General features: G+C 41.2%; 1 protein-coding gene across 6 annotated transcripts in view; it reads right to left on the bottom strand.

The window, feature by feature from the left end:
- THRB (thyroid hormone receptor beta) overlaps positions 1-22,644 on the bottom strand; it is a 166,492-nt gene that overhangs the window by 100,798 nt on the left and 43,050 nt on the right. The window contains exon 2 of one of the 6 annotated variants that reach the window (XM_038174583.2): positions 9,262-9,363. The exons of the other annotated variants lie outside the window; for them this stretch is intronic. The gene's annotated coding sequence lies outside the window, so the exon portion shown is untranslated. The remainder of the gene's footprint in view (positions 1-9,261; positions 9,364-22,644) is intronic. 6 annotated transcript variants of the gene reach the window in all.

The raw sequence follows: 22,644 nt of genomic DNA, 5'->3' as shown, positions 1-22,644 counted from the left end.
AATTGAATCCAAATCATAAAAAAAATGCTGCTTTCTTTTCCTTCCATCCTTAAGCAAAATTATGTGCACATAAAGGACCACCACTACCAAGAGAAAACGACTCCTGGATGGTCATGAATAATGAAATGCTCTTAGCAGGATTTACCCAGATTTACCCTGTTCTAATCAGCAGAGAGAGTAAGGAAAAAAACCCTGCACACAAACAAAATGCTAAAAACAAAACAAAAAACAATCTCAGGAACAATAGGAAGCAGTATCATCTCAATGAAAGTCATGATTAAAGCTTTTAATTCAACTATGAACCTTCCCAATTATTTCCAGCACTGAGTAACATCCTGAATTTAGCAGCACTGACCTTCACTTTTTGTTCCCTGCTGCAATGCTGTTTCCTAGCAGAGGAGCAATCTGCAAATCGGAAGTGTAATACATATGCAATGCAGACTTAAAACAAAGGGCCATTGTCACATCGAGGAGCCTACCATGAATAATCTCGTCACCGCAATCATGAACGGCCTGACTCACAAAGCATCTGAAGCAACGTTTTAGGCTACAATCCCTTGCTTACACACAAAGCACACCTGCTTATTTTACCCAGCAAATTGGTGCTTAATAACACTACGTGGTTTTATAAAGAGAAACCCTGAACTGAACAGAACTGAAGAGTTAAATGGAATTTAATTCTTCAATTTAATTCTTCCATATTTATATGCTTAAATATGTAATGCCCAGCTTGATGGCCAGCACATGTGGGTCACCTGCACCCACCGTGGCACACTGACAGCACCCAGCAGATCTCATACCATGGGATTCTCATGAGCATCATGAGCACAAACATCCAGTTAGAGAAACAGTTCACAGAAATGGGGGAAAAGGTGGGAAAAAAGGACTCAGACTGCACTCATCATAAACAACAACACAACTGAGGTAAACTGCAGAACTCAGAAGCACTGTAGCCACCAGCCAGCTACAGCCACGCAAACAGGAGCCCAGAAAATCATGAAGTAACTATCTTAAAAAAAAATGAAACCTAAAAGAATACAGAAATGCTTCTTAGGAAGGTAAATGAAGATTCACTATGCACATATTCCCAAGCTGAATGCACATTTTGTCTTGAAACAGAGGGAGGGTTCTGAAAAAACATTCTGCAGATGTGAGACTGCTTTTATGAAACTTAATTTGTAAGAGAAACACCCTGTGTCGTGTTTTTAAATATTACTGAGACAGAAGTATGGTTTGATGATATATTTGCATGTTTTATAGTAAAAAATAAAAATAAAAATAAAAATAAAAATAAAAATAACATGCTAACTGGCTATTTAGTGTGACATTACCTTCAAATGACTAAATAAGGTTTGATTTGTTTGTAAGTCTCAGGCTGTAGGACTGTTCAGCTTCACTGACTGTACTTAAAATTAAGGTCTAATAAAAGTAGTGGGAAAGTCCTATTAATTTCCTAATTCAGTCCAATAAACGGTAGGACATAAGGTGTTTATTAAAATTATTTATCAATTTACCTTATTCATTATCCTAGTTAAAGGACTTATTGTAAGTTACAAATTTTTATATCTGCACTTAAAAGAAGCATTGAAATGTTCAGGCTTGCATACCGTACCCTTCATAAACAAACTGATTGGACCTGTTTTGACTGCCAAACTCAGCAGCACTTCTGCTTCAGGACCCCCGGTCACCCAGCCTGGTGCCCTGCTACTGCAGCCAGCCACGTCTTGCAGCACTTCTTTCTCTGATTTCAGACTCCACTGTTATCTCTGGGACCCTTTCTGATAACAATTGGAATTATTATCTCCTAGTTTCCTTCCTTAATAAACTTCAGATCAGTTTGCAGATCCTCCTATGCCAAAGTTGGACTTAGTCAGCAAAAATAAGTGTTTTGTTTTTTTTTTCCCCTCCTCCTCCTTCTCTTGTGTCTCACTGCAGCAGGGAAGGTTGGAAAAGACAGGAGGAGGAAGGGGAAAATAAACTTCAGTGCACAAATACATACACATTTATACATACATACATGCATGTGTATATATATGAACATGCATTTGTGTGTATACAGCGTACCTAAAAATAGGTTTACAAATATGGGGTGTATATATAATTAGAAATGAAAGCTGGAATCTTGAATCCACAGTCCGCTGCTTTGGCTCCAAGTTTTGCTCCTGTTTACATGAGGCCATTTTGGAGCAATGCAGCATATACTGAAGCTCACTGGCAAAAACAAATCCAACAGCTGTGATTTGATTCAGTATGTTGGGCACATCCAAGAAAGTCTCTTTAAAATGCTCTCGGTAACACCTGATGTGCATGAAGTGCTCACCATACTGCAGAATTCAGTGCCACAGAGCAAGGGAAAAGAGGCATAAAAACCATCCTATATTCATAATTGTACATAGTGGGAGGATCACATTTAGAGTACTAAAAGTATTCAATATGTTAACTTTAAAACTGTTTCTTTTTTTTTTTTTTCAGAGATGGCAAGTAGATTAAAAGAGTATTCATTTCAAGCTAAGGTACTGCAACTCCATGGGCAGATATCCCCCAGCATAAGATTGCCCTGTTGTAGTTAAAAATCAATCTGTTGCAAAAGAGGATCACATTAAACCAAAATAAGCCACTCTTAATGCAGTACAAGACTGTCAGCATATTCCTTCAAAATTCCACAGGTATTTTGGAACGGCACAGACCAACCACAGATAAATAAAAAGAAAGAACAATTCCCAACTATATAATTTGTATCTATTTTTTTTCATTCCCCTTCAATAATAAAGTACTCTCCTTTTAATACCATGGAGTTCTAGCAATTCGACTTCCATTTTACAAATAACAGGGATGTTTCTGTGTAGTAATAATCCCTGTGGAAGTATTAGCAGATTATCATTCTACTTATGTGTAAGTTTAAAAACGAAAATTTTGAAGAGCTGTGGCAGTTTTGACTAACGTTTCTTTATGTTATACTACAAAGAAGATCTACAGTACATGCATAACACCCAAACAAAATTGCTGACAATGTCTTAAATACCAATAAACTGGAAAAAGTTCCCAAACTAAAATTAAAAAAAAAAAGATACATATCAAGTTATGATGAGATTTCTTAACCCAAGTCATTAGCTGTGTTAAGATTTGCAGCATATTACGGGTATTAAGTAGAACAGAGTTTTATTTAAGTGTAAAAGTTTGGGACTTGCCTCATATGACCTTCCTGGCCCGCTGCCAAGGCTCCGCTCTTGCTGACATTTAATCTGAACATAATCCCCGAAATCTCTGTGCCATTGCTGGGCTGCATGGGAATGATTCCCTGACAACATACACGGAGTTGTACTGTAAATTTTGTTTTCAGCTCATGGCCCTTTCCTTCCAGCTATTGCAGAGTATTTTTCTGAATATAATAATTTATGTCCTTAATATTTTTATACAGTATCAAAAAGGAAAACAAAGCCAATACTTCTTATTTCAGTTGTTTTTCTACTGATGTCTACCATATTTTTTAAGAGAACAAACTCCAGAAAACAAATAAAATTCGAAAGCTGATGAAAACCCTGGGCAATGAGCTGAAGTGGCTCAAGCAAGCCCATCAACTCCAAACAGGAGCAAGACCACACTGCAGCAGAGGAATGAGGGCTCCAGCTGGGGGTACTTGCACTTGACTGCGGTCTTCTGAATGAGAAACTGCCTTTACAAAAAAGCATACACTTAAAGAGCTTTTTCTTATTTAAAGATGCCTCTGATCTCTGAAGCCAACTGCCTTTTTGTCATGAGCACTGTGAAAAATCACTGTGTCCACCATTTCCACATCTGTGATTTTTGGCACTTGTGCAAGGGTAGGGACTGAAAAACTGCTGTTTGAACAACAGTAATGAAACTGAGGCACCACAGTAATTTGTCCTGCAGGGAAGTGTAGAAAAGCCCCGAAATCATTGCAAAAAGATGAGTATGAATCTCTCGTTGTCTTCTATGTGCTCAGGGCTTCAACGACCATTTGTCCCCTTCATTCAGGAAGGAGCCAGGTAAGCAAAGCAGCGCTGACTTTAATCTTGTTACAGCAGGTACTAAAGGAGGAGGTCATACAGCAACACGAGCTTTGGTATGGCATGGGGAGACCTACCCATTGACCTGGATACTGACTTCAGCAACAGTTTAAGTGTCATTATAGTTCGTGTGAGCTGGCACTGGCCTGTCTGCATGTGCCGTGGTCCAGTTTCTGCCTGCAGGAGAGACTGGCTCTTGCTGAGATTTCTTATTCCTGGAGTGCTCCAAAGCACTCATAAAGACTTTAAAGGGTTATTACCTCTAATACTGATCTCTTTACCTATGTAAACAACACATAGCCTGCTTCAAAGGTACTGTTTTGGGTTGAGATGCAGGGGACCTTTCAGTTCTAAAGAAAACTAAGCTCAAGAAGAAAAATAGGAGCTACTCCCCCAGTGCTCCATTTCCTATGGCTGAGCAGCTTGATCCAACCAATAGCCACTTAAGTCAATGGGAAGCTGTGAGTATTTGGTTTAGGCCACGTAAGGGAGTGAAATTGAGAAACGTGTTTTTACCGGGCCTTCAGCCAGGTACACTGCCACCACTAATGAGTGGCTGCTATAATGAGACCTTCTGAAGAGTCATACGGGAGATACGGATCAACGAAAACAATGTAAAACCCCCGTCCCCATCTCAAAGACAGGGGAAAAAAAAAAAAAAAGAAACTCACTGCATCTCTGTCATGAATATGTTTAGATGTTCGGGTGCCAGCCTACTACCAAAGGAATTCACTGATAGGGAAGGGCAAGGTTTGTTTGCAACACTGTCCTCCCCCGGGAGACACATTTCACGGCTGCCAGCCAAAACCTCCCGAAGCCCCGCGGGGCAGCAGTTGCACTGGAGCTGCCCAATCACGCCCTGCCACTGCAGCCAGATTCGCCTATTTTTGCAGCTGGCACCACCAAGGGCTACAGAAACTTGTAGTCAGCACAATCCCTTCCAGATTGACTTTTCATCTCTTCAGCTAATAAATACTGAGAGCAGAACATAAACTGGCAACAACTGCAAATGTGGTTTATATATACCTGGCTCTGCACCTCTCTGAAGCTCTTCCTTTTCATTTCTGCATGACTGTTGCCATTGTGGCTTCAAATAAAGCGCTCACCTGACCATCGTTTCACCTAGCACTGACACAACAAAATCCCTTTTGCTCAGCATCTCTAATCCCCACAATAGCAGCACTGGACAGAAAGCACCATGACAAGGAAGAGCTATACTGGTTCATCCAGTGACTCAGCAGGGGTTCTTACAACGCTGCTCCAGAGGCACCAAAAACCAGCTCAGGAGCTTAAATCTTGATACTAAATACATGTTCACTGTGGAGCCAATCCTATAATTTTCCGGACAACAGCCTACAGCAACTAGTGATGTGCATTCTAGTAGCATGCCATGTACTACTAATGAAAACACATTTTCAACACTGACTGAGGGAGACCTTGCTTTTAATAACTTCTGCGTTTCCAGCTAACAACTGAGATGGCAGAAAACAAAGAGAGAGAGCAACACAGGACTGTAACAAGTATCACATGTAAAGGTATAGCCTACACAAGCAATTTTTGGAAGAACATGCTCAGCCAAAGCATCTGCAGCACTGCGGTCTTCACAGACTGGCAATCCCACAGAGACAAGTAAACACCACCTATTTTCCCATACAGCGTTCCCGTCCAAACCTGAAGAATGAACCTATGGGTGTGAGGTTCAAAAAGATCCATGTGTGCAAACAAACGTATGATCTATATGTGCAATTAACTGCGTCCCTGTGTGATAAGTAAACACATGCATACCACAGCAGTAATTATTTATCTTAGTTGCTGCTGTGGGCCTGTGACAACACCGGCTTTGTGAGCCACTGCTGTATCTCTGCCTGCAAGTTAGCTGCATTATGGAAGACCACACTCCGGAAAACTCACCCAAGCTTGACACAAAGTTTGAGTTGTGCCCCTGTTCTAACTCTTATTCAAAGAGAAAAGATGTTGGTGCTACGTAAGCGGTGCTGTAAGCCTCAGCAGATGGCCCACGGGGAGGAGGAGGAGGCGGCAGCTCAACGCTGCTGCTGCTAACAGCGTTAGCAGTGCAGTTGGGAAGCAGAAGCTTGCATTGCAGCATCCTCCTCAAACACTAAGTCTGAGAGAGACTGGTCTAGTACATAACAGGCACCAGGATCCAGATGTTCAGGGGATCCAGCCAGCTCAACGCCATATGCCTAAACTCCTTTGCCCTCCAAAGCATAGTTACCTTTTCAGTAAGGCCTTCCTTAGCTTCCTTCTCCCCCCCTCACACCATAGGTTTCATCTGGGAATGTCCTAGTTGGCCAAAACCTCGTCATGGGGTGTGCTAGAAATTGAACAATATGGGCAATCATAATGTAAAACTCAAATACAAGCCCTGGCCCTGCTGATCTTCCAATGCAGACAAAGCCCTCACGCAGCAAAGTGGAAGCGTAGCCTCTCAAGCCCATGGCTGCAGTTAAACACAAACACCAAAAACAGTGCAGTGCAGCAGGGACAAAGGCTGGGACTCCAAATTTTAGTTCCATAGCCACAAGAAGATCATATTAATACCAGAAGAAAGCGGGAAGCACAAATAACTTCTAAACACAAAGTCAAATGTTTCTCTGAAAATAAAGAAGCCAGAAGATGAGTGCTACAATAGATATCAGGGCGCTGGCAAAGGAGAAGTGTGAAGTGGATGATTTCCAGCATTCAGTTTAGGAAGACAAACATTGTTTCACAAATTCACTGTAGCCCTGCTTATGTTCCAAGCTCCTTAATTCATGCCAAAGGGCTTGGACTTTCTGAACATCCTGTTCTGTTTCCTCCACCACTAGTCTGAGTCCTCTGTGCTTAATGTCTTTATTTCAGAGCCCCATTTTCTATCATTTTATTCCAGACTCCTCACTTCGTAGGCTTTGTATTTTACCTCTGGGTAAGAGTGAAGACAAGCAGATTAATGAGAAGTCTGAGCAGCACATTAAGCTATACCTATTTTAAGAGCCTTCTACAGTAAGCATCCCAAGGCGCTGTATAAAAATAAAACTACACAAATCGCATTTTAAACTAACAAAAAGCTTGCAGATGCTGGCATGCCTTGAAGCATAAATATAAAGATCAATGATTAAATGATTCTATGATTCCCCAACATCTAGGAGCCACATGAAACCAGACCATTTTACTTGTCATTACTAGGATGCATTAGCAAGCTGCTCAGATGTAAAGCTGAAGCATCTTTATGACAAGCATACTGGCAGGAAAAACACTCCCCCCGTGACAAGGAAAGGAAAAGAGCTTTAGTCCATGAGCAGCAGCTGGCTGTTTCAGGGATTTCCTAATTGACTAAAGGCAATGCATCCTGGACATCTCAAGCACAGCTGCAGAACACACTCCTGCTCCTTCCCTTGCCTCCCTACACACGCAAGGAATCCAAGCTGCAAGTGGTCTCATGGGGTAACTACAGTAGCACAGACTCAGGCAGAGACAGGAATGTCATCTCTCATCCTAATGACTTTTAGCTCCCAGATCCCTGATCTTGGGGCTCCACAAACACCACGAGAAACCCAAGCAAAGACCTTGGCACCACTGTGCTCCAGGGCCCTCAAATGACCCTCTTTGGGATCATTCCAGGGTGGATCCTGACTCACGGTTATCAGGCTGAACACACTGTTCTCTGGTGAACATCGCTTCGGTGTGAAGCTGCCATGCAATTACTTCATCTTGCCCTGCTAGAGCTAGTTCTTAAACAGGTGGGCCAGTTGTATCTCTGAGGTTCAGCAGCAGATGTGTTGGTCAGCCTGCTGCCTGCAGGTTATGCCAAATCCCAATACTTCTTAAGGATGGGCAGCTGCTGTTTTCAAGGGCTGTAAACACAATGGAGAGCTACTAGTAGGTTTTCAAACTTTTCTTTCCAGCCTTAAATCCCATTTTCTCTTCACTTTCTCCTCCCTTTCTCTTGCTTGTCATGAGGATGCCATGGCGACCATGTTCCCACCCACTTGGGAAGGTACTGAAGCGTGAGTAGGGATGCACAATTACGGAACAAGGCAACCTCAGTGCAAACTGTGATGCTTAAAGCAGCTGGTCCTCGATGAGACTTACCTTTCTTCAACCTGAACAGACAGCTTAGGAGAAAAGAACCAAGTGATGCATTAGCTGTCCCTTCAGGCAAGTAATGATGGAAGATCAGCTTGGGCCTGCAAACCCTACCTACCAAACAGCAGTGTGGTTAATGCTAGATTGAACCCTGCTTTAAAATTATGTATATATTATTGCACAAAAAGAAGAGGAAAAAGAAGTAACAACACAAGCGGTAAGCAGACAGCAGGTCGCAGTTGTAACAAGATAAAGCCCACAAACCAACAAAACTTTAACTGTTTCAGATTACTTCGTGTGCAGCTGAGGTGATCTCCAGAATTCATGGAATTCCAACCAAAAAAATAAATAAATAATGTGGTGGCTGCCAACGCAGTGAAATTTGTGTAGACTATTGACTTTAACAAGTCAACTAAAACCATAGCTATAAACATATGCGAGGGAATAGCATCAACATAAGAAGAAACAGAGATCTTGAACAATGCTGGAATCACATCCTGAAACCAACTCAAGAATATGTATGTGAAATCAACCAAACGGAAAAAGCTGAGATGAAACGTGCTTCGCTTTACACTGATGCTTTAGTAAAGAAGGACAGACAAGATTTCAAACTCTCACTGCTCAGGCAAGGAACACTTTCCACACTCACCATCTGGCTTTAAAATTACTTGGATTCCAGAGTGGCCTTCTAATCGCCAACAGGAAAACTGAGAAACTATTTTAAGTAAGCGTCACTAAAAATAAAATGGGAGACTCAATGAAAGGAAAAAGAAAGTGGTCAGTGATAAATACAGTATGGAGATTTCACTATTTATATTTTAAAGGCTATTTATATTTGAAAGCTTTCCCTTTGAAACACTGACAGGCAGGCTTCCACATTCATCAGTCTGGTATTCATTCAACTATATGGTATTTATAGAAACGTGTAAAGGCCAACAGAAACAGAAAAGACATTCAAATTAATTTCCATCACAATTTGGGGTTATTATTATCACCTCACATTCAAGCTCAGCCATATATAAACAAAACTTTTCACAACATTACACTGATGGATGTTTTGAATACTGTCCATGAAATTCTGCTCCAGTAACACACCACAGCATGAAAAATCTAATGCAACAGTTTGATACAGTCAGACATGACTTACATTGCCCAGAGATAAGCTGTTTCAGATAACCTTGCTGTGTGGGCTTGATTTCCCAAAATAGTTGAACACCTGATGTCATTCAGGACACCACCAGCACAGCACCTGTGATGGCAAGACCATGATGAGCTTGTACAAAACCGACTCACTGCAGAGCAAATCTAAATGGCAGAGCTGAAGCAGAAAGGATCTGTGAGAGCAGGATATGTGGTGAGAGGATGATGATATGCTGGAGGAGAACCACTGAAATATCCTGCACAGTCTGTTCCAAAGATGTTGTATTTGGCTCTTCAGAAGCTCCAATATTTGAAGAGAAAAGTGCAACTTCTCTTGTGTATCCCTGAAGTTCCTCAGAAAACACTGCCCGTGCTTCTGGTTAAGAACAGATCCCATTTAGAAAATGCCAACAGAGGCGTATGCTTCTCTAGAAACGTGGATGATCTAACTTAGTTTCAGAATCAACTGACTGCTTTCTGCTAGAACAGAAAATTGTTATTCTTAAGTTTGTAAATGTGTCAGCACTGTTCAGGTTAATTAACTAGCTTTCCTCTCTAGCACTTCCTTCCCTGATGTATTTATTAATTCTGGCTTAGCATGTCTCAGTTTTCACTTTGCTTGTCTATTCTGCAACAACACAGGCTCTCAGAAATGCTCTTCTTTCTGCACCTGTTCCAGTGTTAAGTTTTCTTAAGCTATATGAAGTGCAGCACAAGAAATTTCATTTTGTACATTACTCTACAATCACTACAAAACTTCCACACCTCCACTGTCTTCACCTTACCCCTGTTCCATCCTAGATAAATATATATCTTCTTATGGGGCCACATTACTTACCTGCTTCAGTCTGGAGCTTCCCCTTGTTTTGACACATTTCAAATATATTTTAAAAGTATTTTCTCCACTTTTAAATGTCAAGGCTATTTAGTCCAGCCAATTTAACTACCTATAAATCTCACCAACTTGTATCCTTAAATTTCACGACTTGTTCTTCTGTAGGAAAGAGCCTTTTTTATGGCTCTTTTGCTTATGATTGTATTAACGTATATGAAAACAAATTCATACTTCATCCAAGTTTATATTCTCTAACTAGCTCTTCTATAATGCCCTCATGATAAATTAAGAGGAAATCTGAGAGAGCATTTCCGTATCTCAGTTCAGTAACCTTTTTAATAAATCCTATTTACTGGCTGTCACAACTTGCACCCACAACACTCAGTGTCCTAAGTTTCCAAAAACTGCATCTACTGAAGGGAACCATTTACTTCTATATTTCTGCAGAAAAAATAAACATGTCCAAGACTGCTGAGGCCAACTGGCACAGAAAGGTGCCATGCTATTAAATTCTTTCACCCTTCAGAGCAGGGCAGTTGTTTCCAAACTACTGTCCTATCCAGAATAATCCCCAGATAACTTTCAAACTATACTGGGAATAGTTCAGGTGAATTCCTGCAGATATAAGCCAATACTATGCCAGGAACAGATAACAGTAGGTACAATCAATTTTCAGGTCCTGGGAATGCTTCCTAGCACTATTTAATTTACCAGTACAGACATGGCTGTTGTATGATATTAATATGATGTATGATAAATGTAGATATTAAGAGGTTATGACCTTAAGTTCTTCATAACTGTTTGTAGATACTCGTTTGCTTGTCATTCTCTCACTTTTCTTCTTAGGGATCAAAATAACTGTACTGATAACACAACAGCCACAGCTTTTAGGAGAGCTTTTCTCTGGCTTGGCACATTAATCTTTGTTCTGTTCCAACAGGGATGCTGAGATCTTTGTCTCAAGATTCTTCTTCAGGACATTTTTGGCTTTATGTCAATATGGTATTTCTTTGTCCTAGAAAAGAAAACATTGCTCTTTCCTCTAGCTATGTTCTGCTGACAGATCTTTCTCTCCACCTAAAGAAAGGGAGTGTTCAGACACAGACATCTGTCTATTCCTCATACTGTTAGGGATTCCAGATCTTCATGTTGTTTTCTTCTGTTTGTTGTCTGTTTTTTGTTTATTTTGTTTTGTTTTCCCGAGCTGCAGCCCAACCATCTTTTAACTACTCCCCCCCTAGCTCCTTAATACGTGCACCTCCTCAGCTTCAAGTCTCTAGTCATCTCCATCTTGACATCCTTTTTTTCTGGTGCCACTCTTCTGCTTTGCTGTCATCTCTTTCAGCCTTTTTCTCCCAAGTTCTCTATCATAACAAGTCTGTCTTTCACATGATTTCCCAACAGCCAACTAGTGTATGTCTTTACACTGTGGTTATAGCCGCATGCATCCACAGTCATCTTCCTCAAGGACCCCTTCCCTCCAACTGCTATTTTTAAATACAGTTGTGCATTCAGACTACCTTGACTGCTTCTCCTCTTCTCTCATGCCTTCAGCTCCCTGTTTCTAACTGCATCTAGACTACGTGGATATCCTCTCCCCTGAGTTCTGTCAGGTGACATTTCTATGTAAAAATAGATCCTAACAGGTACCACCAAAGAAAGAAAATCTCCTTCTGTTCCTGCATCCAGTCTCAGTGTCTTCTCTGCTATGCTTCATTCGCTGCTGCATCATTGCACATCCTGCCTTGTCTCTGCCTTCAAGGAAAAAGAAATAGCCCAGAAAAAAAACATACAAACTCTAAATTTTCATTAAGCACTGGCTGCTTCCTCTGGCCACTGACTTTCTAAACTTTTGGCCACCTCTGAAAGGCAGTCATCTGCCCAGCCTAAACTAAGCTCACTTAGGTGAAAGGTTTTGGTTGTGACCAAAGGCGGAAAACATCTTCCATTTCCTTTAGCTACAAGAAGTTTAATCCACTGACAACTGCAAATAGTTCCCAAAAACTGCAGGAAAAATTATGTATATAGAAGTGAAAGGAAGATAATGCAGTGTAATTACCATGTAGGGAAGGAGTTCTTGAATGTGAAGCTTTGCTAAAGCTTAAGGAAAAATTGATCCCTCCTCAATGGAAGAAAATGAAAGAAGTAATAGTAGGAATTTCATGTCAGAGGTCAATAAAGTTTGAGTAATTTTCATTTTCTGCTAAGAGGACAGGTAATAAGGGGTATCTTCTCATGCCTGTGCAATAGAACAGAAGTTAACATGAACCTCTGATACAGACCATACTCACTGGGATCTTCTGCAAAATCAGAAATGATTGCAAAAGCATGTGGCTAAAAGCAAAATGTACTCTAAGAACTTAACAAGGATATCTTTTGCATATCAAAGTATCGACTACAATCCTTTATCATTCCTGTCAAAGTGTGAAACCACGTTACAGAGTGGATCATATAATCTGAACTGTCCTGTATTGGTCTTTTCCCTTGAAACAATATAGATTTTATAGAACTAGTAAGATTTTCAAAGGACAAGTGGATGTGAAAGAACAAACTACAAAGCAGAGTATCATCTCTTGAGAACCTTATGACTATATAATAAAAATAGACAAAACTCTGGTTTGAAAATTGTGTTTACCAGCTTCACTTTCAGTGCATATCCACATGTGCACAAAAAGACAGAGAATGAAATGCAGGAAAGCCTCATGCCCATAGCACTTTGATTCATCTCCAGAACTTAAAATCCAGCAATGCTGCTAAATAAATACGACACACTGAGACACAAACAGAAAGAGTGTGCTGATTGCTTTTATGTAAACAAGCATCTAGGCATCAAATTTAGTTGTCAGTAACTGGAAAGATTTTAAGAGACACAAATGGACAAGTTCAAAAGATTTTTGAGGCTGGCCTAAATCATCTAATTGTTCCTGTAAATCCAGAGCTCCTGAAAGTTATGAAATCTCCTTCACTGTTGTTACACATTTTGGAACATGTATCCACTATAAACACACAGAATCACACAGAATCACACAGAATCTCTAGGTTGGAAGAGACCTCAAGATCATCGAGTCCAACCTCTGACCTAACACTAACAGTCCCCACTAAACCATATCCCTAAGCTCTACATCTAAACGTCTTTTGAAGACTTCCAGGGATGGTGACTCAACCACCTCCCTGGGCAGCCTGTTCCAATGTCTAACAACCCTTTCAGTAAAGAAATTCTTCCTAACATCTAACCTAAAACTCCCCTGGCGCAACTTTAGCCCATTCCCCCTCGTCCTGTCACCAGGCACATGGGAGAACAGGCCAACCCCCATCTCGCTAGAGCCTCCTTTAATATACTTATACAGAGTGATAAGGTCACCCCTGAGCCTCCTTTTCTCTAGGCTGAACAAGCCCAGCTCCTTCAGCCGCTCCTCATAGGACTTGCTCTCCAGGCCCCTCACCAGCTTCGTCGCCCTTCTCTGGACCCGCTCAAGCACCTCGATGTCCTTCTTGTAGCGAGGGGCCCAGAACTGAACACAGTACTCGAGGTGCGGCCTCACCAGAGCCGAGTACAGGGGGACGATCACCTCCCTAGCCCTGCTGGTCACAGTGTTTCTGATACAAGCCAGGATGCCGTTGGCCTTCTTGGCCACCTGAGCACACTGCTGGCTCATATTCAGCCGACTGTCCACCATCACTCCCAGGTCCTTCTCTGCCTGGCAGCTCTTCAGCCATTCCTCTCCCAGCCTGTAGCTCTTCTTGGGGTTATTGCGCCCCAGGTGCAGGACCCGGCACTTGGCCTTGTTAAACTTCATACAGTTGACCTCAGCCCATCGGTGCAGCCTATCCAGATCCTCCTGCAGAGCCTTCCTACCCTCAAGCAGATCGACACACGCACCTAGCTTGGTGTCATCTGCAAACTTACTGAGGGTGCACTCAATGCCCTCATCCAGATCATTGATGAAGATGTTAAAGAGGACCGGCCCCAGCACCGAGCCCTGGGGGACGCCACTAGTGACTGGCCTCCAACTGGACTTGGCTCCATTTACCTCAACTCTCTGGGCCCGGCTATCCAGCCATACTAATTATAATTAATTACATTAATTTTCTCTCACAGTTTTTGCAACTACTTTCCTAAAACGAAGCAAGCAAGGAATACATCCACACACCCACCTCTGCAAGGTCAGCACACCACAGTGTTATACTCTGGCCTACTGGCCTCAGCAGACCTCTGCCTGAAGCTGATTTAGACTATCAATGAAAATGAGATTGAAGAGCTTTTTTTTTTTTTCTTCCTTTGAATCATCATAAAACTACCAGGAAAGCTGAAGCTGCTAGACATTTCTTGCCAGGAAACCTCCCTGAGACTTGAGCAATGTATTAGCAGTCAGGCTGGAGGTACAGCCAGTCTTACACTTCCCCCGACTGCTCTGGCCTTGCCTCAACAGCTGGAGAAAACCTATTAACACCTTTCCAGCACATCAAATTTATCAGTGACCTCTACTACAAAGTACAATGTGGAGACTGATCCACAGATCCTGGAAAAAATAAAAAATAAAAGGAATATTTCATATATTTTAGTTGGTTTTAAATTAGTCATTCTTTCCCTTAATGATGCAGACCAAGGTAGAGTCCCTGCCTCTGCCCAATGTTACAATGAATATTTTTTTGACAAAGATATTGCTAATATATTTCTAAAAAAAAAAAAAAAAAAGTATATCAGAGTGAAAGCCTAAATCATCAATTCCAAGTTGATATTAAATTTGTGGAGACAAATCAAAGTGTAAGCCTTTCCCAATTCCTTCTAAAACTTCAGAAACCATTCTCTGAATTCCCAGTATGTCTTTGGCTCTCTAGACTAATACTTTGCCAGAGGTGCTATTTAATTGTTTATGTGTCATCTAACCAGAGGTGGAAGTTGAAATTCAATAAATAAATATGCAAATACCTGCAAGTGATTTGTACTTGCAAAATATAATCCAAATGTTTATTGCCGTCCTATTTAAGAAGTTCCCAGCAGACATTTTTCTAGCTACAGACTAAATGCCAATAGGATCTGATTTCCTAAGAGCCAACAGTGAACAACAGATAAACTTGTGTAAAGAAGCTCCTGAACAAGATTCCACAGATAAATCCTTTTGTTATGAAAAAATATTTGCAGAATTATACTTAGCAGGGAAGTATATATGAGTACTCAGCTACCTGCCACACATCTACATCAAGGAAAAGTATTTTTCCCCACCAGTGGAAGAATTTAACTGTGTGGAATACAGGAAAAAGAAAAAAAAAATCCATTGTGAAAAGGCTCTTTCACCATTCCAGTCAAAGTGTATGTTTCAAAATACGTCAGCTGGACAAACAGAAAACACAAAAACAAAAGATGATTAAAGGTAGTGTATCTTCACCTAGCAATTGGTAACTATGTGTTCCAGCAAGAGAAAACACTGGGAAAGCTACTGGAGGAGTTTTCCTTTGGCTCAGGGAACAGATGAGCAAGAGTTCTCCTAAGGCACTGCTTACAAAGCCAAAAGCTGTTAAATTCAGTGGCGGCTGAAGCAAGTTACAACACAGTCTGCTCCAGCCTATGTGGACAGAGCCAAGCTGCAGTATAATAACATTTAGGGGAAAGAGAGAAGGAGGGAGGGAGAAAACATACCTTATGATTTTATCCAAAGTCTGAACTAGACTCACGGAGCTGTCTCAACCAAGTCAGACAACAGAGGTGAAGCAGGCTTTCTGCTCAGAGCCGGCTTGCCTCTAACACTGCAGATTTCAGAGTTACATTTTCTAGTATTTATTCAATAGAGTTTACAATTCCAAATGAATAGGGACACTTTCTTTGGAAAACTATGCCACTTACCGTCCCTGGGGAAGGCTTTTCCAGTCCAATGAAACTCCTCTCTCCTGACATGCATTCTTTCTCAGTTAATCTAATTTTTCCTATATGACAGTTTACCGTCCCAAGCAGCTCTTACTGGTGCTTTTTGATTAAACCACTCCTCCAGCACTGCTTTCTCCATGCCATTCTTCTACAGGAAATCTCTCTCACAATCTGTCCTTGCACATTCTTCATGTCCATGGTTCATTTTCCTCTTTCTCATCAGAATTTCACTTCAAACACATAAAATGATGCATAAAGACTAGGAGAAAGTTTGAAAATCCCTTAAAGTGAAAAACCTGCTGGAATTGAGAACAGCAGCAAAGGACTGTTTTCTGGTCAGCTGTGCAGCTCTATCTCATTACAGAAGCATGAGTGTAAAATAACTCCTATTTGTGTAATTTCCACTTAATTAAAGAATTAGCCTGAGCAAACTCTACCGGCATTCAAAGGAAGACAGAAAGAGTTAAGAGGATCTCAATGGCTTTGACACAACGAGTAAAATGCCATGTCAGTCAGAACCAAGTTTTAGGATTCCATAAAAATAACAAATCAGCACAAGTTCTGTTTAAATTTTCATTCAAGGAAGCGGGGAATAATAACATTCAAACAGAACTATGAATGTTAACACATTTTACATCAGGCTCTTGTTTAACTTTCACATCCTCCTATATGTGAAAGCTCTACCTTTCAACAACTTTCAGAAATGTAGAATATAGAGTATAAGCATGCAGAATGGGAACCACCAGGGTCAGCCTGCCATTTTCCCACTGAGGAGAGGTTGTTGAGAGAAGTTAGCACTCGCTGCCATTTTCACTTACCTTTTCTGCCAGCTAAGCTAGAGCTCTTCCCATAAATCCCAGTAACTTCCAATCAGTTGATTTTACAGTTTTGCCAGAAAAATACGACTTCCCATATCTCAAGAAATTATGTGGTAAAGAACATCTGCATTGTGGCTACTTATTAGGAAATCTTGATGGGCTAGTAGTGGCACTGTATGTTAAAATGGCTCTACAATGAGTTTTTTATTACCCTGCCTGCATTTTCAATTTACAAACCCACTCTGAACTGTCAGGAATAAGGCACCCTGCATCTGCCCAGGTGAAGGGTGAGACTAACATTGTGTATGGTTACTGTGCTAGCATAAAGGAAGCCAGAAGTGTCAGACTTGTCACAACTCAATAGGATTTTCTCTCAGTACTACACATCTACTGTAACTAAAGGACTAATAAATGTTTTAACCTGACCTCCTCTTAGCAAAAATTCAGTACTTCTTTTCTGTTGTGACAGATGGATGTGGCAGAGAACATCCTCCTTGGTTTCTGGGTGACCTCCACGTACACGTGCTAACTTTCTACGGCATGCACATGCACTTCAAGTGCTAGTTCAGAAAGTACAATTTCCCTCTCTCAAATTTTATTATTTTACCCTTCCTTCTGCTGTTTTTTTCCTGTACTTATTAAATCAAAGAAGGGATGATTGGTTTCTAAATTAATTTGCTAAAGGGCAGTGAAAGATTCTGATGGCCAGAAGGATGGGAATAAGCTCCTAACAGATCAGAAGGGAGGGAGAGCATTAATGGACAGATGTGTCTGGAAAGTTTCCTTAAATGCAAACATGACAACTGCCTCAAGCCTGATTCATTACAAATACAGGCCTGCCCGTCATGTTACAGGGGAAGAGCTCGTACTGTTTCTTGAGTATACTGCAGCCTACCTTTTCACAGATGAAGGGAAAATTGCAGAAGGAGCCTGTCAGCAGCTCATGTTTATAGGAAAAATACAGTGGACTCTGTTCAGTCCTTGCTCCCTCTGCAAACAAAATAATTCCCAGTAAAAAAAAAAAAATACAAAACCAAAAAAACATGAGGAAAAAGAAATTTACATCCTTGTCTCCCATTCTCCTGTCTGAAGATGTTGGGAGCTGAAGCTTTCATAGGAAGCCATCTCCAATGCCTGCACCAGCACCCAGAGCTCTTTGGGGAACAGCTCAGACCAGAAGCACTCCCTATGCACGACATCCTACAAGTGGGGCCTCTGAATTAAGAGCCCAGGATACCACAAGAGATTCACTGTGGACCCTCCACTTTCAGGAGTGGGGTTGGCATCGGGAGCCTGCTTTGTAACTGGCAAGAACAGCATTTGAGACTGTATTTATGTTTGGGATTTTTGCAGTGCAATTTTAACTGACCTAATTCATCTCACTACCCAAATCAATCAAGCAGGCATGCTTGCTTGCAATTTGGTTTACATTATCTTTTGGGGTTCTTCCCTTTTCCACACCCCCTTTTTTTTTTTTTTTGGAGGTGGGAGTCCTTTTTAACCTCAAGATAAATTGTTCTTTGTCAGTAACAGAATTAGCCATCCACCTTGGCTGGTTGCACCTCCAGTTCACTTTCAGAAACCCTAGGATACGTATGCATTTTACTTTGAACTTCCTGATAGACTGCATTTGCACTTACTTCAGTAAAAAGTTAGAACTTTTACATCTCTCACTGCCTTAGGGAACCAAAAATATTAGCTCTGATTAAATATTTATTTTGCAGAAACATGAAATATATCATGCTACAGAAAATTATTTTGAATGATACCTCTTCAGCAAGGCTGTGACTTACGGCTTTTCCTCTTACTCAGTTACACATTCAGTCAAACTACAGCAGGGCCAAGAAAACTCTGTTTTGTTTTGGCAAGGCATCAGACGGTATCTTCTGGTTTGCCAACACAGGCAGAATCTTGTCTAGCTGTGGGATGCTCTTGGATTTACTACCTATTACCGAAACTATTAAGAAGCACCAAGAGGTTCCGGCCCCTTTTACGTATTCTTAGTCAAATTTCATTAGTTTGCAGGCTCTCAATTTGCACCCAAGAATACAGCAGGCTTTTCTCACCTCTCAGGGAAAATTTAATAGCAGACTGTTAAGTCTCATGTTACTAAGGCTTCATTACTTTTACAAGATTTGCTAAATAATTAAAATGCACTTGTCAAATAAGTGATTAGAGAACACTTTGTGCTGCAGCATATGTTTTTACTGTCTGTTTACCTCGACTGACAAAATTAAATAATTCACATTAAGTCTCCCACACAACAGTGCGAAAAACTGAGACCCTAAAGTTGCAGAGGGGCAGGGCTGGAGGACTCAAAGGGACATGTATCTATAGGATGTAATTAAAGGAAGAGCACTGGATTAAAGCGGCAGACGAGGAAATTGAAACTACAGGGCCAAAGCTTGCTCCAAAGAATGAAGATGACCTAAAAGCAGATTTAGCCAACACCATTTAGATCTGCAGCAGCTTCTAAGCAAGCCTTCTATGGAGTCTCAGACCCTAAAAGCGGGAGAAATGCAGGGAGTGGGTAGGTACATGCTGCTTAGAGAGAACAGGACTAATGATTTTCAGCCCAACATTGATTTTTTCAACCTTTACTTTATGTTATAAATCATCTGGCTGTAACTAGCTGCACATTTGAATTGATATTTCAGAGAACAGGCCACATTTTCACACACCTTTACAGTAATACATATTTTTCATCAGAAGACTTTGACTAGTACTAGCAGCAGCATACAATACTCTGAAACACCCTGTAATAACCAGGATCCCTCTTGAATAAAAGAAGGGGGCTACTACTGTGTAAAATGACAAAGGGAGAAAAATTAGATGAGCAGCCCAGCCTTCCACCAGGTCCAGGAGAGAAGACTATTTCCATAGTACCAAAAGACAAACCAAATTTCTGACACAGTGCTTACTCTCCTACCTGCCCCTCTTCTCCACAACACAGGCAGGTTTTAGGAGCCCACTGCAGTCAGCGGGATGACCCTCACAGCCAAAAGAAGCAGATGTATCCAAACCAACAGCAGGCTGCCTCCCCTGCTGATGGGAGTTTATCTATTTGGCCAGCCCGTCAGTTTTTCAGAAGCAATCTTCTAAAGGCTGCCACAATGGGACCCATGTCCGTCCTCCCAGGGCTGTACCAAGCTGCAGGACGTGGTGCCCTGGGATTTTAACAGCATCATGGTGTTCAGGTTGGACTCAGTCAATGAGCATGCACACGCACAGCCTGCTATTTTTCAAATGCACTCGTCACCAAAAGCCACGTCTCCATTAAGCAGGAGGGAACGTTCCCGATGCTCTCGTTCCCTCACGGCATCCGAATTTCCCTGAATCAACACTTTTTGCGATGTTACGCAACAGCGAGCAGAGCACGTTTAACTCTGATCTGAGCAGACACTGCCAACACAGTGTAAGCACCAGGGCACTTCTTCACACTGAGCCGTGCTCTAACACAGCATGGGGATTAAAAATAAAAGGGGTACGTTTATTTCCTGGAAGGGAACAGGCAGCTCCCCAGACAAAATCGTAGCTTCTTGTACAGGGGTTGTTAAGTAAACAAAGTACAGGACACGAGATTCAATAGCTTTTAAATGCAGTAAAGCTAAGCTTCTAATGGAAGCACCATTCTTCAAAATAAATACAAAAATCTGGGCTAGCATTACATGGGAAACGAGCCAAAGAAAGTCCCCAGACCTCAGCACAGCTCCTCCTTTTTGTCGTCTGGAATGCTTTCACAGTACTGCCTGAACCAAAAGAAATGCCACGAAAGCTCTCGATGATACCCAAAATTAATTTTGCAGCCTCATGTATCACTGTCTAGTAGAGGAATTTCTTCTGTGTTGTGGGAGACTTTCCTTTTATATTAAATGACTTAGCCATGAGCTTTCACACAGAACAAAACAGCAGCAATTTGATGGCTCAAATACATTTATTAACAGAGATAGCAATTTTCTTCCCATGGCACAACCTCCTCCCCTCCTTTTCATAACTGAGGTGGCCAGTAAGAGTGACTCTGTGGTACCAAGAACATGTGAATAAAGGCATCCTGAAGTTTGTTTTGAAATGCTCTCCGCAGCCAGTATTTTGGCTAGCAGGAATTTGTGAAAACCATAGGTGTGTAATGTATTTTCAAGGCAGATTGTGCATAAAAAACCATCAGACTAAAAAATCACAACTGTTACTTCACAGCAATCAGCCAAATATGTTTGAGTCCTGACTAATCAAAGCTTTCTCTCCTTTCTACCTCACCACAGCTGCAAATCCCTTACCTATCAGCAAGGGTAATTCACTTTTTCATCCTTTTCCAGCCTCTCATCCTCCCTAATCTTTCCCTTTTCCTTGAAAGTCTGTGAAAGCAGGTGTAGCCTCCATGTGCAGCGTCACAGATTTACTTATCTCATCCACGTTGCTTTGAATTATCAAGCGCAATGGTATTTCTCTTATCTGTTTTTGCTCTTCTTTTGTTTTAGTTTAGTACTTTTTCTAATTGTAGTTTAAACTGCAGGTGCCAAAGTCAACCTCTATCAAACAGGGACACCACAAGTAGCAGGAAGATGATGTTTCAGGTCTTTGTACTCATCACCCCAGCGTAGTCCTAAGTTAAGTGCATCATCACAGGCACCTGTGTGCCAGCACTGCATCAGACTGCCCTGACTGCCATCATAGTTAAGAGGGGATGCCAATGTCCTGTCCTACAGACACATGTAAAATATATATGTGGGTTATTGGGTTATTCCTGAAAGGGAGAGCAGCAGGGATGGTCAGAGGACAGGAACAAGCCAGGTACAGGCTGCCCACCACCTGCTGCCATCACGTGCACTAGGACACAAAATCTTCTGCTGTGCCTGGGCTCTCCATCGAATCACCCTGGAGAGCTCTAGCTTTTGAAGGTTTAACAGAACAGCTTTTTTGCAGGTTTTTAAGTAGAGTCAGAATGACACGAAAACGCTCCTGAACTATTTTTTACACACACATATGGCAAACATAACTTTCAGTTATTACTTCTGTCCTATTACTGCAGAGTTACATCTACAATCTGTAATAGACGCTGTGCTATATAGGTGCAGTAGGATGACATCATTTTGATCCTAACTTGATGGATTTTTCCATTTGCAGGATCTTACACAGTAATTCCCAATTAATTTTGGATGTTGAAATTAATGATTCAACCAAAGTATCAAAAAGGACTCAGGGCTATCCTTGCTCACAGTATTTTTGCTCACAGAACACAGTATTTCTTCTAGTATAGAACTACTTTTTGATCAACCATTTTAAAGTATTTTCTCTAAAAAGGACCTGCTGCCTCCTATCCAGTAAAACAAGGATGCACTTCCCTGTAGCAGATGAAAACTTAAGGACAAGCATCCTCCACACTCTCTCAGTATCCCATGCAGGTCCCAGAGCAAACGCACAAGATATTTCTTTTTGAGTTTGGGGAGAGAGCAAATTACTTTGTATTAGGAATTCTATATAATCTACTAGAAATTTACCCTACCCTTTCTACTTGTATGGATATTCAGATTTCAGATACAGCACTTCACTATGAAAAGCCCTACATTAAAGATGGCATTATGCTCACAGTATAACTGAAGAAAGTTCTGAATTTATTCAAGATGTTAGTTTATAACACAGAAGGGATTTAATAAACATCATATATAAATTATTACTTTTCAGTGATCTTAATACAAATGTGAACTATTAAGGAAGCCAATGAAATATTAGAAGATTTATGACAAAAAAAAAAGTGCCTTTGGACTACGGATCTACTCAAACCATAGCAGAAACTGGTTCATTACTATCACCCATCAGTGCAGCATGCAAAACCTGCCAGCTCAGCAGCACTGTACCCACCACGAAGCTTCTTCATGG

The sequence above is a fragment of the Anas platyrhynchos genome, chromosome 2 (assembly GCF_047663525.1).
Source record: "Anas platyrhynchos isolate ZD024472 breed Pekin duck chromosome 2, IASCAAS_PekinDuck_T2T, whole genome shotgun sequence".
Taxonomy (NCBI): domain Eukaryota; kingdom Metazoa; phylum Chordata; class Aves; order Anseriformes; family Anatidae; genus Anas; species Anas platyrhynchos.
The sequence above is the reverse complement of the archived record's forward strand: the minus strand, read 5'-3'. Positions and strand labels throughout refer to the sequence as shown.